The sequence below is a fragment of the Ambystoma mexicanum genome, chromosome 9 (assembly GCF_040938575.1).
Source record: "Ambystoma mexicanum isolate Mex_15411 chromosome 9, UKY_AmexF1_1, whole genome shotgun sequence".
Lineage (NCBI taxonomy): Eukaryota > Metazoa > Chordata > Amphibia > Caudata > Ambystomatidae > Ambystoma > Ambystoma mexicanum.
Window position 1 is genome coordinate 378,577,546 of NC_090931.1, and position 17,833 is coordinate 378,595,378.

The window sequence follows — 17,833 nt, forward strand, 5'->3', positions numbered from 1 at the left end:
GTATTCCATATCTATGACATGTAATCACCACAGCTGTGCTGCTTCGGAAACTTTTTTCGGCGTCTGCGTCCTGCGTCGATGACGTCGATGCGCCGTCGTCGAGGACCTCCTCCGACGTCCGACGTCATCCGATGTGATAAGTAGGACACACGACGCCCGTAGCCTCAGTTGTAGTTTTTTCCCCCAGAACGTGTGACATTAGTCAACTGCCAGCCAGACACAAAGCCTTGCGGAACGTAAGCTGCAATCGCAAAAGAAATTCTGCAGCGGGGAAGGCAGGGCGGGAGAGATATGGAATACGTCGTCGGACCATCCCATCGAAAGAACGTTACCAGGTAAGAAAGTAACTTGTTCTTCGAGGGGATTGGGTCCTCCGACGTATTCCATATCTATGACAGACTCCCAAAGCAGTACCAGAGCAAGGAGGAGGGAAAGAATTTAGAATCAAAATTTAGAATAGCCAATCAAATAGCAGAGCAAAGGACCGCCTTGCCAAAGGCCAGATCCTGTGCTCGGATGGAATCAAGGGAATAGTGACGTACAAATGTATGTACTGAAGCCCAGGTGGCTGCATCACAGATGTTGCGAATAGGAACACCCCTCTGCAGGGCAGTAGATGCAGCCATACCCCTGGTAGAATGGGCCCGCAAGCCAGCCGGTGGGTCCTTACCCGCCAAGCGGTAGCACTTCGAGATGGCCAAAATAATCCAGCGAGACAAAGTCTGTTACGTCACAGCTTGCCCTAAACGCTTTCCAGCGTAACCAATAAAGAGTTGATCGTCCACTCTGACCCGGGACATGCGTGAAACATAAAAGCTTAAAGCTCTCCTAGGATCAAGCCTATGGAGCCTCTCCTCTTCCTTACCAGGATGCGGAGGAGGATATAATGCCGGAAGAACAACCTTCTGGGCCAAATGAAATTCCGTCACTACCTTCGGAAGAAAAGAAGGACGAACTCTAAGGACAACCCTGTCCTTGTGAAATACAGTGAAGGGTGGCTTAACTGAAAGTGCCTGTAACTCACTCACTCTGCGAGCGGAAGTAACCGCAACTAAAAACACAGTTTTCAGAGTTAACAGCCTCAAAGGGCAAGAATGTAAAGGCTCAAACGGAGCACCCATAAGAAACTTAAGAACAAGCTTTAAATCCCAACCGGGCACCAGGAAAGGTGACGGAGGGAACACATTAGTGAGCCCTTTCAGAAACTGTGAAATGTAAGGGATTTTAAAGTAAGAACACTCTTCAGACGAGCGCTTAAAGATGGACAGCGCCGCCAGGTAACCTTTAATGGTACCCACTTGCAAGCCCCTGTGGGCCAAAGAAAGTAAAAAGGACAGAACCATGGGGATGTCACATGCCAAAGGATCCACATTCTGAACTCTGCACCAGTCGCAGAACTTACGCCAACGGCAACGGTACAGAGACTTTGTTGCTGGCCTTCGGGCCGAAAGCAACACCTCCATCACGTCTTCAGGGAGGTCCCAATCCCTATACCTCAACCTTTCAGAAGCCAAGCGTGAAGGTTGAGGGATCTGACCTCTGGATGGAGAACCTGACCCCCCTCCCGTGACAGCAGATCGTCTCGGTAGAGAAGACGACGCGGAGGGCAGATCGTCCTCCGAGCCCACGCCGGAGCAATGAGGATCATCCGGGAACCGAACTTCCGTAACCCCCGCAGCACTTGCGGGATGACGGGGACTGGAGGAAACGCGTACAGCAGCGGGAATGACCACTCCACCACGAACGCGTCTCCTAAGGCTTCTTTTGGAGGAAATTCCCGCGAGCAAAATCTTTCGCACTTCCGGTTGACACTGGAGGCGAAGAGATCCACTTGAGGGGTCCCCCGAAGGGCGAAGATCTCCAGGAGAATCTCCTGAGCCAACTCCCACTCGTGAGAGATCGTGCTTTGCCTGCTAAGAGCGTCCGCCGTCACGTTTTCGTCTCCGGCCAGATGAACTGCCGAGATCGAAACTTCCTGCTGGATGGCCCAGAACTCAAGCTGCATCGCCTCCCTGCACAGAGGAAGTGACCCTGCCCCCCCCCTTTTGTTGAGGTAGTGCATGGCCACTGTGTTGTCCGTCAGGATCAGGACACATTTTCCTCACACAGTCGGCAGAAAAGCCTTCAGGGCTAGCCTGACGGCCCTCAGCTCCAACAGATTGATATGGAGTCTGGACTCCGACGGAGACCAACGACTGCTGACAGTCAGCCCGTTGGCATGAGCTCCCCAACCCGTGAGGGATGCATCCGTCACGATCGTCACCTCCGGCCAGGGAAGCCAAAATGGATCCCCCTTCAACAAGTTGCCTTCGACAGCCACCACAGAAGGTCCTGGGCGACCGAGGGCGGCACCTGAACCGGGTCCGACATCCTGCCGGAGGACTGCGACCATTGCGTCTTGAGCGCCCACTGCAAAGATCTCATCCGCAGGCGAGCCTCTGGCACCAGAAGAATGCAGGATGCCATGAGGCCGAGCAACCTCAAGAACTCGAACGCTGGGAGCGTCTGGGCATGCTGAAACTTGTGCACCATCTGCTGAATGTGAAGAGCCCTCACCTGGGGAGGAAAACACTGCCCCATGGAAGTGTCGAGCACTGCTCCGATGTACTGGAGCCGCTGTGTTGGCGTCAAATGGGACTTCTTTAAATTGAGGGAGAAGCCCAGCCTCTGAAGGGAGTGGCAGGTGACGGACAGATGATCCAGGACTTGCTCGGGAGAGCTCCCCCTGATCAACCAATCGTCCAGGTAGGGGTAGACGTGAATCCCCCCTTGCCTGAGATGCGCTGCCACCAACACCATGAGCTTGGTGAAAACCCTCGAGGCGGAGGTCAATCCGAACGGCAGGACCCGAAACTGAAAGTGCGAGTCGCCAACCGCGAACCTCAGGTGCTTCTTGTGCTTGGGATGGATCGGCACATGGAAGTAAGCATCCTTGAGGTCGAGTGACACCAACCAGTCCTGAAGCTGAAGGGCCTGGAGGACTTGAGAGAGAGTAACCATCTTGAACTTGTCCTTCCTGAGGAGTTTGTTCAAACCGCGCAAGTCCATGATGGGTCTCAATCCCCCGTCTTTCTTCGAAATCAAAAAATAAGGGGAATACCATCCCTTGTTCCTCTCCGCTACAGGCACCAGTTCTATGGCGCCTTTCTCCAGCAGGGCTTGAATTTCCTGCGCAAGGAGCGGATCCGGACACCGCAAAGAGAGGTTCCCCGGTGGATTGTCGCGAGGCCTGTGCCGAAAGGGAAGACAGTAGCCGTGGGTTATGATCTCCAGAACCCACACATCTGAAGTAATGGCTTGCCACTCTACAAGATGCTGCGCCAGCCTTCCCCCAACCGGCGAACCATGGGACATGGCCTCATGACTGAGTGGAAGCGGCTGCGGCGTTACCTGAGGGCAAAGAGGCAACTGCCCGAGCGGCCTTGGCACCACGGGTACCCTGTCGTCCACCTCTGGTACCCCTGCGTTGGCCTCTTTGACTGCCAGCTCCTCTCGCTTTACTGAAGGACGAGTAATAGCGAAAGGAACCACCCCTCCACTGCTGTCCCCTAGGACGAAAAGGCGGAGGTTGGCGAACTGCAGCGCCCAACGACTTCGCTGCAGATTTTGAGGTCTGCAACCTCTCAAGGCTCTCGTCAGCCTTGCTGCCAAAAAGGTGTTCACCGTCAAAGGGCATGTTGAGGAGCCGGGACGGCACATCCGGAGCAAACCCCGACTTCCGCAACCACGCAAACCTGCGTATCACGGTGCTCGCCGCCATGGACCTACTGACGCATTCAGCTAAGTCCAAACCCGACTGAACGGACTCACACATGGCATCCTTACCATCCTGGACCATAGCAAGGAAACCATCCCGTTCGTCCCCTTCGGGAATATGTTCAGCCACTAACACAACACAGTTCCACAGAGAGTGCGTGAAACGAGACAAGGCACAAATGGAGTTGGCCGCCTGAAGCGCCATACCACCAGAAGAAAACACTTTCTTCGCCCAGCCATCAAAACGTTTGTCGTCCCCATCAGGAGGGATGGTAGGGTACGACGCCTGCTTTGCCGGGGCCGTGGCCGCCTGCACCACCAAACTCTCCGGAGTAGGGTGCATGGTCAAGTAGCAGGGGTCGCTACCGTCTGGATGGTATTTTCGCGACAAGGATCTGCCCACCGCCGGGAGACTCTCCGGAGCAGTCCAAGCCGCCGCCACCCTTCTCTGTAAAGCCATATGGAACGGCAGTACCGGATCAGTTGGGGGACCAACATCAAGGATGTCCGTCAGATCATCCTGCACAAACTCCCCTGGGGGAGCAGACCATCCCAAGTACTCAGAAACCCTAGCCATAAGGCGCCGGTACGAGGAATCGGCATGAGAGCCAGGCTCAGGCCTACCAAACTCCACCTCCGGAGAGGTGTTCAGTCCACTGGCATCATGCAGTGACTGTCTCAAATCGTCAAACTGACTATGGCCCGAGACAATTTCATCTGGAACCTGACTAGGAACCAGGCCATCAGAATCCTCATCCGCCTCTGAAATATAGTCCAGGTGGCGAAAAGAAGACACCCGAGAGTGCTTGCTCTTAACCAGAGCCTTCCTAGGGGGTTCTCCCGTGCCACGGGGTACCTCCGACACGAAAGGCGTCGATGGCGTCGAGCGAATCGGCGCCGGCGTCGAGAGAACCGGCATCGGTGCCGAGAGGATCGGCGTCGAGGAAATCGGCGTCAACGTCAGATGCAGCGCCTCCAGCATCGGCGGCGTCGACACAGCCCTCGAGGCCGAAGCCCCGAGCGTGTCCCTCGACGACCTGAGCGTCGACGACTTCCTCGGAGCCGGAGCCTCGAGAAAGCCTGTCGACGCCCTCGACGCCTCAGACGTCGATGTCTTCCTCCAAGACCTCACAGGTGCACACGGTCTCGAACGCGCCGAGGACCGGGACCTGGAACGGGTACGGCGAGAACGAGTCTCCTTGTCCAAACGGGACCTCTCCCGTGACTCGTGCCGACTACTCTTGCGAGCGGTGTCTCTCGACCTCTCACGACCGACCCCACTCGGGGGCGCGGACGGCTTAGTACCCTGCGACTCAAGAATCGCCAGCATTTTCTTCCCGAAGGAAGCCCATTCCTCCGGCGTTGCACGGCTGGTGGGGTAAGCGACGTGCCGGGCAGAGTCCTCCGAAGAGGACCTGGAAGACGACCGGGGTCGGCGCTTCCGAGAATGCCTCGAAGAGGCTGAGGAGTGGCGAGACCGACTCCTAGAAGGAGACCCACGAGACTTCCGACGATGACGCGGAGAGTCACCCCTCGAATCATCCGTCGAAAGCCCCGCAGACTTCGACTTCCGTGGCTTGGACACCCGACCTACCGACAACTTCTTCTTACGTTCGCGTAAGGCTTTGGACGTGAGCGACTGGCAGTCGATACAGTCATCCGTGTCGTGGGCCTCCCCGAGGCACCAGAGGCAGGCGTCGTGCGAGTCCGTCACCGACATCTTGGACCCACACTCCCCGCACTTCTTGAAACCCGGACGCGGGGTCGAAGACGAAGTAGAAGACATCTTCACACGAAGGATTTTCACAAAACGAACAGGTTCGAAGAACCGAGAAGAACAGAACTCTAAAGAGTCGAGGCGTGAACCGAGAATCACGAAGCAACACGTTCGCGGAAAAAACGGAACTGAGGCTACGGGCGTCGTGCGCCCTACTTATCACATCGGATGACGTCGGAGAAGGTCCTCGACGACGGCGCATCGACGTCATCGACGCAGGACGCAGACGCCAAAAAAAGTTTCCGAAGCAGCACAGCTGTGGTGATTACATGTCATAGATATGGAATACGTCGGAGGACCCAATCCCCTCGAATTGATAATTTTAATAAATAACATGCCTGCTTGTCAGTACTGGTAGTCCCTTCTCTGCTGCCATTGTTGTTGATCTCTTGCCTGAAAGCAAATTCTGCTACATGACTCTTATTCCTAATCCTGTTTTATGTCCAGTCTTGCTAATCCTGTTTTATATCAATATTGCTCTGTTAGGGGCAATGATGTGCATTTTATTGGCCAATGCACTTGAGAACATTTTACTTGAAATTCAATATGGCAACCAATAAAAATTTTAATCTGCCGTATCAATTGTTATGCTTACTTGCTCAGTGAACCGACAGAGAACTTGCAGGGAAATATTTCACAGTGATACAAGGTTTGTGGGTCATTTTTCGTTTGGCAAAAGGTTTTGCAGAGCTATCCGAGAAACCTGGAGGTGTCTTGCCCGCTAGTCCCAGAGGATCTGTCATCCAAGAAACAGCCATCGCTATTGTATCCAGTTCCTGGGGGTGGACCAGTGCGGGAGGATCACCTGGATGGGGGGTCTTCAGGGAGTAGAAGTGGAACACATCGAAGGGTGAAACGCGGTATCCCCTTCCTTACGATACCTTTTCCCCATCCTACCCTGTAGGATACGCAGAAGCTCTACTCACCTTTCCAACACAAACACTTTCTCACACTGTGAAAGACAATGGACTAATACCAGAGCCGTTTACCTGACATGTCCCAACACAAGGGTCAGGCAAGTCAGACAATTGCCGATAACTACACACAGCGGACTGCCCTTTCCCTTCCCCACAGGGATAAAAGGTGGAGCACAAAAGCACACTTTGAGCAAGGACAAATGCACAAGCAAGCAGCCATTCCGGGACAACAGTTCTAACAGAGGAGAAAGGCAGGGAGATTTGAAAAGACGACCAGGAGGGAATTGCCCTTGCCCTTTTCAACCCAGACACACGAAACCTCTCAGAAAGGAAATATAATACCGGGAATCGCAGCTGACGAGTGGTGTGTCAGATGTCAGCGGTTCGTGGAACCCTGCCAGGGCAGGGAGAAGCAGTGGACATTGTGGTACCGTCCTTGACTCCAGCAGCAAAAGAAATGCCAACAAGTTCAGTACAGCCGGTGAGTCGGAAGAAGCTGATAGTGGACCGGACTGTGTTAGGCTCAAGGTTGCAGTGGCAACACTGTATGTGAAGAAAGAAGAAAATAGACAGATGTCTTTTGCGAGTGAAAGCAGTTCCAGTAATAGAGTGGTCCAGTGCCACACGGGTGCTCATTCGATACCCCTCTCCTGAAATAAAGAGAAAGCATTGTACTAAGAACTTTTAGGTTAGCGAAACTACAAAGACCAAGAGGGCTAGGGGAGGCCAGCGTGAAGTGTCAAAGTGGTCAACCGAGGGTCAAGCAATCCCTTGTACAGTCGAAAGTCTGACACGTTATAAAAACTAAGTGAACTGTGATAATTCGCAATCGTGAACCTTACTGAGGGATGCCTGCGAATTGGGGTAACAAGTAAGATACCCGTGAACATTGTGATGACAAGCATGAACCCGGCTGAGGGATGTCCACAGTGAGTGAGTTGATGGTCTGAGCCTGAGCGAAGGAGGCTAACGTTGAGAAAGGAATGCAGCCCGGCTGAGTGGAATCCAAGGGTGAAGAATAATCACCCGACATGAAGATTAACAGAAGGAACTTTTGTTTATGCTCATAATTATCAGGCCCTCTCAAGCAAGATACTTTGTATGAACGAGAGTTGGGTACAGAAGACCCTGATATTGTGGAAAGAAACTGTAAGCTCGTGCTGGAGAAGCCCAGTAGTATGCTCTGCTCAAGAGTCCCGCCTTGTCCCGTGGTAAAAACATGGGGAAGAGAGCCCCCGGGCTAAGCATTATGACTCATCATTTTGTGAACACTCCTCCTTTTCTTGTGAACATTATCCCACACTATTTTGAAGCATAGCAGTATGGATTGGCAATAGTTATTTTTAGTATAGGCCCTTTTTATTTGACTAGACTAGATACCCCTGGGTCAGGCGAGCTATAAAAAATTAAATAAACAAACAGGACTCCACTAGGACTGTATTATTATTGTTTGATGGTCGTAGCTTGCTCTCATCTTAGATTTAGGTTTAGATTAGGGGTATATCTCACCCATTTTTACAGTTTAATAAACATCCTTTAACTGTAATCACTTGTGCCTGCCTTACTTTTAAACCATGCCTTCCTTATAGCTGCACTCTTCATTTTAGAAAAATAGCTCATCCAAACCTTCACACAAACATGTGGTAGATGCCCTAATCCTAACATGATTCAGCAAAGCATGCAGAGATAAAACGTGGAGCAGAGGGGATCGCAGTCCACAACATATTAGAGACATTCAACCTCCAAGACCCACCCACACGCTTCTCCATGGAGCTCCTCATCTGCCACTTTCCACTCTCAGCAGCACATTGGCATTCCATCTGTCTATTGGCCACCTAGACCAAGAAAGCCTTCCTCAATGGAATCACAGGTGTTAACACTACCTCAGTCATCAAATATTCCACAAAGTTCTTCTATTGGAGTTTCAATCTTCCAGGAAATATAGCTTCCAACAAGATAAAAGAAGCACAAATCAATGTTCTTGAGACATGGCCATCAAACAGGTAACCAAGCCCACTCGCAGCCACAACAACATCCGTAAACTGATATTGACTGATACACTAGCCAGCAAATTAGTCAACCCTGTAGCACTAGACTGAATGGATCACCTTGCCACTTTGATCAGCAGCAAACATTTCTCCCACCCACCTTTGACAACACAAGCCTTCAAAGACAATGTACTGCTCCTTCCAGAACTTGCCTATTGACACATTGAAGGAAAACCTCATCTTAACTGCCACCTATTTTCTTTTATATTTATTAACATATAGTGTGATAATGTTCATTATAAACTTTTCTTACTGCAATATATTAACAATAACCATTAAATAAAATTCACACATAAAGTGATCAAGCATAATTAAATAACATAATAAAATAGTGTACATAATATCCAAAAGCCTTTGAAAGGGAAGCATTTCCTAGAGGGTTTAGCATACTCCTCCATATAGTTTATTCTCAACTAATATCCATAGGTTAATCAATGCTAATGTTAGTGCTTTTTGTTTACCTGATAAAAACAATGGCAACATTGATTTGTTTTTAAAGTATCTAAATTGTTTACAAAACTACACAAATATTGACCGTGCAAAGCAGAAAATGTCTTACAGGCAATAAGTGGCGTGCATCCTTGTGTATATTAGCTAACTGCCACCTATGACAGTAACTCCAACAACAAGGAAAGAAAATGTTACTCACCGTAGTGGCTTCTGTACTCTTGGTCCATAGTCCCCTTTCCTCCATACTTAAATCAAAAAGACAAAAAAGATAGGATATTGTCCAAGGAAGGATGAAGAGGACTCAGAGAGTGCTCCAACATCCAAAGGCAGAAACGCGTCTATTTGCTTTTATACAGGGACCTCGTTGACTGTGCCCATAATAGCCAAATTATCATCTGACAGGCCCATCCAGCCACTACTAACTGCTCAGGAAGTACGCTGCTAGGTTGAGCAATATCGGGGAGGGGTTGAACACCTTCCCCTCCTGCAGACAGTAGATCCTGGGTAACAGGGAGTAATCACAGGCAGTGATCACTCAGGAGTAGATGGTCCGAGTACCAAATTCGGGTCGGCCAATTTGGTTCTTTCAATATTAGAGTGCAATGAATCAACTTTCTCAATTTTGAGAGGATCCTCGGAATCAGAGGAATCTGATTAAATGCATAGCACGCTATGATGTTCCAAGGGATCTGGAGAGCATCCCATAAGGATTCCCTACTCTGACCCTGAAGAACTGCAAAACGTGGCCACTTCTTGTTTTGAGGAATCGCAAAAAGATCTACCTCAGGGTGACCTTATATCAAGAAGATCTGGTGGAGAACGGAAGCTTTTAGCTCCCTTTCGTGGTTGCAGTGTAAGAGACGGCTCAATATGTCTGCTCTCATTTTGAGGTGTCCCGCTAAATGAACAGTGTTTGGATAAATCTGGTGTTGCACAGCCCAATCCCAAATTTGGATTGCTAGATGACATAAAGGAGGGGAACTTCTTCCACCTTGTTTGTTTACATAGAACATAGCTGTCGTACTGTCAGTTCTAATGAGGACTACAGAGTTCTGAATCAATGGAACAATCTACTTTAGAGCTAAGAAAATCACCAGGAGCTCCAGCATATTTACGTGCCATTGGGATTTCTCTGGAGACCAAAGCGCATGAGTTTGGAACTGCCCCAAGGTTGCTCCCCATCTGGTCTGGGAGGAATCTGATGTTATGGTGTGTATATGAGGAGCATCCTGAAAAGGAACTCCTAACCATAGATTAATTTTGTCCATCCACCACAGTATATCTGGTCTCAAGTTAGGGTGAATCAGAATTATTTTCCATTGAGGCTCGTTCTCCTGAATCCAGCTCAGCTGGAGCCTCCTCATCTTGAGGTGGGCCAGAGGCAGGGCCAGAATAGATGCCGCCATGAGGCTGAGCAGGTGCTGAAACCACCACACCGAAGTCGCTTTCCACATTAGAAAGTGTGAAATTGACTGCTGTATGTGTTGAATTCTTTGTTCCATGAGGAACATTCTGACTGCTGTTGTATCCCATCTGAACCCTATAAAGGTGATGTTCGCGCTGGGACAAGACAAGACTTCTTGTGGTTTACAGAGAGCCCCAGAGTGAACAGTAATAGTAGTTGTTGTAGGGAGGAAGCTGTGCCCCTTCCTGTCTCCGATCTGACGAGCCAGTCGTCCAAGTAGGGATAAATATGTATACCCTTCGTCCTTAGATATGCCGCTATAGGAACCATCAGTATTGTAAATTCCCTGAGAGCGGCATTGAGTCTGAACAGAAGAACCCGATACTCAAAATACTGCTGTCCGAAGGAAAATCTGAGGAATTTCTTGTGTGCATTGTATATTGGAACATGAAGATATGCGTCCTTTAGATCCACTGTGCACCACCACTCTCCCTTGTTGAGGGCAATCTGAATATGAGCTGGCGTGACCATCGTGAACTTTTCTAGGGGAAGACAGGCAAGGTCGAACACTGCCTGCAAGCCTGCCTGGTTTTTCTCGGGTATAGTAAAAAGGCGAGCGTAAAAGCTGCAACCTCTTTCCTGAGGAGGAACATCCTCGATCGCATTGATCGCCAAGAGGATGGCAATTTCTTAAAGGAGAGTGGCAAGAAGAACACTCCACCCACCTGTGTTGGGGGACTAGACACTCCAGGCAGCGTTCGTGGGAATCCACCACCAGGAAATGTCTGCTGCATGCAGTGAAGGCTGTAAACCCTTTCATGCCTCTCATAAAAGACTGATTGAAGTTGCCGGGAGGCGAAATAAACAATTGAAAGCGCCCAAAAGATGGCCTAGGGAAACCGCTGCGCAGTAAAAAATTGTGCGCTATGCAAAGTGTCCAGGCCCGTTGATGGAGAAAAAATGACTGATGGGTATTGCCGGTGGGCAGAGTCGGCTTTGTGCCTCCCGAGCAACACAAAAATATTTGAAAAGGGAAATTAATTTTGCGCTATACCAAAAGTGTACCGGTCCTGTCCCATAGCAAGAACACCCATAAGAATGGGGGAAAGGGGATGGGACTTAAGAGTAGTTGTGGACTCACTCAGCTTGACCTTAACTGACAACCACGCTCCACTGAATCTCAGAAGCCACTAACAAAAGAGGAACGCTTTTCAAAGCTGTTGAGCACTGTACCAACTCAAAACCAAATTGCACCATACCCACCTGTACAGTTAGATGTAATGACAAATCAGGTCTTCACAAACCTACACACAATCATACACAATAAAATTCCACATTAAACACTTAGGAAAATGTCGCCACATCACAGATCATTGCACAATGCACCTTCCCCAGATAGACCAAGTGTAAAGAATTCACCATTATGGACCTAACCAACATCTTGCCCACCCTCAAAGCTGCGTCCTATAGGACATTCCCCAGCATGAACTCATTCACTGTCAAAGTCCTCATACTTCTTAAAATCAAAGCTTTGTTCACTCAAGGCACCTCCCAGATACATTCAAATCCTGACTGATCTTCCCTCTTCTCAAGAAACTCGGATTCGACTGTGATGACTCCAACTACAGGCCCATCACTCTTTTGCACTCAATAGAAAAGATCGGTGGGAAAAGCGTCACCAGACAACTATAGGACAGGATCAATGAAAATTATCTCCTGCACAACTATAAATCTAGCCTCGGAGTATGATGCAGCACTAACACAGTTACCATTCAAGTCATAGATAATGCCCTCCTAATTGTAGACATGGGAGATCCCCTTCCAGCTAGTCTTGCTCCACCTTTCACAAACCTTCGACCCAGCAGATAGCACATCAATGATCAGCATCACAGATTCAAGGATGGTTTCAGTCCATATAGTCTTGAAAAGATACACCTTATACCTAACCAACTACAATCAACTCATCGGGAAGGGCACCATTAGATCATAACGTCATTCAATGACACGAAGAGTAGCCCAAGATTCATCCTCTCACTTCTAGCCACTTGAAGAACTTTGCACCAAATGAGACATCAAGATTAATCAAAATGCTAATGAAACCCATCTGTATCTAAACATTTCATCAGTCACTGACACAAACAAACTAAGACACTACCTTGCAGTGAATCAATATTGGATTTCTTCAGTATGAAACTCAACCCAGCAACGACAGAATTCATCCCAATCTACAATAAAATAAAAGACGTACAGATCCAAACGGTGTGCTGTATGAATTGGGACATGTAAATAGGCAACCCAGGTCAAGGGTCTCCAGGAACTTGCCCTTGTTCAACCACGGCAGGACTGTTCGTGGTGAAGCTGGTTTTGGTAGCTTCTTTCTGGCCACTACTGTTATGAGAGAGTTGGGTTTTGGATGCCCTCTTAGGTACAGAGGTGCGGAATCTGGTACATTTTGCTTCTTTTCTGGGCGTGCATCCAAAGCCGGGATGGATAGTGGTGTTGCCAATATCTTCTCCCCTGCCTTCCATATAATATTGATGATTGGTATGGTAATGACTGTGCGCCTTCATTTGTCCCTATGCTCAGAATACGGATTTTTTCTCTTCACTAGCCACCTGTATTTGAAAGATTTCTGCCGATTTGGCTATTATGGAATGAAAGGACACTATGTCATCCAGCGATGACACCCTCCCCCACCGAGGAGTCATGCTTTCTCCGTTTTTCTATTATGTGAGAGTTCCACTCATCTGTGTAGTGATCAAGTGCATCTCTGGGGAGTTCACCCTCCTGCAGTTCGTCATCTTGCATGCCGGGGTCAGAGAAATTCCTAAAAGTGTTGTCTCTGTCATCAGGAGCATTCAGGTCTTCCTGCCTTACATAAAAACTTTGGATCTAGACCCTGGAAACTGTGAAGGAGCTCTATAGTCCAGGTCCTTGGTGGAGGTGACCTTGGTAGTGAGGGAGACCATCCCTGCTTCCGTGGCCTAGCGGTTGGAGACATGCGCATTGGTGATATACTGCGGGTTGATCGTAGTTTGTAGTGGCTAGTACCTGTAGGCGATCTATGCAGGCATATTTAAGGTGATTTGCTACCCGAGGCACGGTGCATGGAGGTATATTGAGTGGTCCAAAGTGACCTGTCCAGTCAAGCCTTCCCGCTCTGTTGCAGGTGATGTGCTCCTGTAATGAGTGGGATCTTCTACTCGTCTTGAAGGTAGTGGGGCTGCCAACTTAGCCCTCTGCCTCCCGTGAAACTCATTGATGATTCTCTGCATGAATTGCATAAGGTTTGGATCAAAAGGGTCTCATTTACCTTCCATCGTAGGCTACCAGTGTGGGCTTTGCTCCTTGGGCAGGGGTGGCTGCAAATATTCATCGATATCTGAGAATTCCTCCTGAAAGATAAGGTCTGGTAGCTGAATCATCTCTGTAATTGGAGACAGCTATGCAGCTGTTCCTATGTTGCCCATACTTGGTGTTCTCGTTTAGCGCTCATCTGGCTTCTCTTGTCCATCTGTTGTGGATCTAATGGGACGTCTCGTGGACAACCTAGGTGTGGTCCCGACCCGTCTTAGATGCAGTTTGGGCCGTGGACGTTGAGGTTTACGTGGATGAACCGTCTTTATGCTTCTTCATGGACGAGGTGCCCTTTTCCGTCAACGGTGTGCCAGTCGACGATATTGCCATCATTGAGTGGCACTCTGTGGATGTAATGGGCGTCGACATGGCAGATGTCTTAGGCGGGCACTGACCGCTCGTGGCCGGCAGTGAGATTTCCCTCAGAGGGCATCCCAGTAAACGGGTGTTCCGTCGGCAAAGTTTTAGCAAGAGTTTCCTTACCTTTCTGACCATACTTGTCATCTGGATGTTGACCTTTGGGCCCTTTATGAGTCGTGGACGCACTCCTTTCAATCCTCTTTTTTGATTTATGAGATGGCGAGTCTGCTCTCTCCACTGAGGAAGCTCCCCTTTTAAAAACGTGCTTCTCAGCATGTTTCTGAGAGGTTGAAGGTGCGGTCATTGGGGACTCTTCAAATGAAATTATCTGCCTACTCTCAAGGTGCAGCAGCAGGAGCTCCTGTGCCTGTCCTGTAGTGTCTTCTGACAAAAAGTCTGGCAGATTTTGCATGCCTAAATATGATGGGGACAAAGTCAGTAAATGCAGTATTTATGGGGATCCCCTATAAAGATGATTTTCTTTCCACACTTACTGCAATCTCTGAACAGACAGTCTTCTCCTTAGAAGCCTGCATGGCTGTACCTGCCATGAGGTACATTGAGGGCACCAAATATTCAATGATTTGAACATGTAGAAAGAGTGTCCTGAGCCCAGGAAAACTCTGAAACATTAAACTAATCCCCTACATTTGAGGGAGGCATGGTAACGTTTAACGTTTGTTTAATCTTTCAATCACAATTTGTGGGGGTTCCCTTCCCCAAGCTTCAATCACACCTTCATAGGCTTCCCTCCGTCGGACTAAAGCCTCCTTTCACTTTCCTTTCTCTGTCGAAGACTTTCGAAACAGCAAGACTTTGCTCTTACCTCGGCATGACCACTTCGACCCTCTTTGCTCAAACGTCACTTTTTCTCTCCTAGACCAAGGCCTCTTGGTAAATGTAGTTTCGAACACAGTACTTTTTTTTCAAAGTTCAAACATATCTCTTACATCCAGGTTTCCCTCTGCCGGGATCACACCTAACAGTTCAAAGATATCTCTCACATCCAGGTTTCCCTCTGCTGGGATCCAACCTAACAACAGTTCAAATATTGCATCTCAGTTTCTTTCTCTCCACGCAGCTTCTACGGCATCAGAGACTTTCGATTAGGCAATCTTCTTTCGCAGAACACACTGTTGCTTTGTATCTTTCATTTACAGTTCTTTAAAATGTTTTGTTTTCTCTCGCGTCTTATCAGCACACGCGCAACCTTCATTCGTTGGATACTGTTGCCGTTCAGTTTCATTTAACACAGACTGGACTTTCATTGCTATCATCAACTCACCGGCTGTGTTAATTCATTTTCGTCTTTCGTGGCTTTGACCCTAAAGCCAAGTCTGATATCACAACTGCCGCGGCACATCCCCAACTCTGCCGCTCACCCAGGAGCGTGGCTGGTATCCTTAAAACACAAAACAGGTTTTTCTGTTCTCTCCGGTTGTGCTTCCGGGCGCATACTTCAAGATCCTTCAGAGGTAGAGATCTCTCGTCAGAGTGTCCAAGGTTTCTCCGTACCTCAGTTCCGTCCCTCAGGCTGTTGCTCTGCTCTGCCTGGTTCGACGTCGCCCTCTAAGAACTGCTCCTTCTCGTGCAATCAACTTGCCCTGAGTGTGTCTCAGTGTTCCTCCTTTTAGCCTTGTGGTGAGAGCTAATAGCTACTCAGTGTTTGTAATTAAGATCAAGTGCCTGACCCTGCCTGATCTTATTAGTGGGACATGTCCAATGTATTGCATGGGCGGTACTCCTTTCAGCTTCAGACTTCCGCTTCCTCAGCTCAATATGTGTGTGTAAGAAAGAAGGATGGGATCAGGCAAGTTGGAATATCCTATAAAATATGATGGGACAGGGATATTTGGAAAGGGGATACCATGTCTCGTCATCAGGCATTTCTCCCTCACTCCCTGAGGACCCCTCACCCAGGTGATCCTCCCACACTTGTCCACCCCAGGGTCTGAATCCAAAGACGATGGCTATGCCCTGGACACTGACTAAGGGATCACCTGGGTCTAGGCAGTTAAACACCCTCTGGTTTTTCACATACAGTAAAAATGTTCATGAAAGGAGCTAGAATTAAGAGTTATGAGAAAATTCGAAATTAGCTCAGAGAGCTGTTGAGGATTCCCCTGCCAGGCTGCCTATGGTGAAAATTATGAAGATTACTGCCTGTGGTGGACCTTAAGCCCTGCCACCTCCAAAGGAGGTGAAGCAACTACACAAGTTAATAGCTCCACAGGCCTATGAGGCAGTCTAGGCCTTTTCATATGAACATATATATATAATTAATTTTAAATTACTGAGTATTTCTGGTCTGACGACAGGGAATATTCAAGCATGTGAATCATTGAAAGATCCAATGTTAGAGAAACAGGTCTACCTCTGGGTAACCCCAGCATTTGAATACCCTGCAGAGCACCATGTGTTTTAGTTCCCATTTGTAGGATGTGATGCCCAGTCTGCTGAGCCTATCTGCTTCCATGTGCTCCTCTCCTGGAAGCTGCACAGCCTGATGTTGAACTCCATGGCTCACCGTCCAGTTCCAAGTGCCTACTGCTAATCTACAGAGAGGTGGGAACCTGGTTCCTCCCTGCTTGTTTATGTCGTAAATTGTTGTGCAACTGACTGTCCTGATGAGGACGGCTTTGTTGTTTACGATACGCTAGAATGCTTTTAATGCAAGTGCGATCGCTAACAGCTCCAGATACTTTATGTGGAAACTCTTCTCTTGAAGATTTAATTTTCCTTGAATGGTAAGAGTGCTCAAGGTTGCACCCCAGCCTTGCATGGAGGATCTGTGGTAATCATCACTGTATGAGGGGGTTGACGGAATGGAGCCCCCTTCATCACATTGAACTCTTACTTCCACCAGAAGAGGTCCTGATGTACAGAGGAGCGGATCGAGATTTTGTCTGATTGACTACCCTTTTCGTGGTCCCATGTACTGGTTAAATGCATCTGAAGTGCCCTCATCTGGAATCTAGCCAGTGGAACTGTGAGGACACACAAAGCCATCAACCGCAGAATATGCTGGTACCACCATGCTGATGTTGACTCTCTCATTAGAAAGTGACTGACTGCCGAAACAATATGCCTGAACCTTTTCCTGGGTTGGGAACATATGGTCTGATACAGTGTCCGATCTTATTCCTAGAAACACCACATTTCGGGAAAGAGCTAGCTCTGACTGCTTCAGGTTGATTGAAAACCCTAGGTCGCCAAGTTATTGAATAAGACTCAGGCATGAGGACATCACATTCTGTGGGCAACTGCCCTGCATGAGCCAGTCATCCAGGTAGTAATATATGTGGTGAACCTTCATCCTGAGAATAGCGGCAATAGCATTCATTATTTTTGTGAAAACACAAGAAGGTATATTCATTCCAAACAGGAGTACTTTGTACTGAACGTGATGGCACATCACAGTAACACATAACATTTGCCTGTGCAGATGCTAAATGGGGATAATTAGATACGTGTCCTTCAGGTCCAGGGAGCACATCCATTCTCCCATGCAGAGTACCTCGGCTATGTGCGCTTGCATCAACATCTTGAACTTTTCTACTGGGAGGAAAAGGTTTCGGTACGATAGATCTAGGACTACTCTAAGGCCAGCCTGGTTGTTCTTGTAAATAGTAAATATTCTTGAGTAGTAGCCCAGACCCACCTAGCTCTTTGGTACTTTTTCCACTGCGTAGTTGTGAACAAGCTTGAGTGTTTTCATGAGGAGAGCTGGCAACTCTATTTGAAAGATAGCAGGTGATGTAGG

At 48.6% G+C, this 17,833-nt stretch overlaps 1 protein-coding gene across 9 annotated transcripts in view; it reads right to left on the minus strand.

The window, feature by feature from the left end:
* The window catches only part of TSPOAP1 (TSPO associated protein 1), a 3,887,333-nt gene that overhangs the window by 333,232 nt on the left and 3,536,268 nt on the right, over positions 1–17,833 (minus strand). The gene's annotated exons all lie outside the window — the stretch shown is intronic.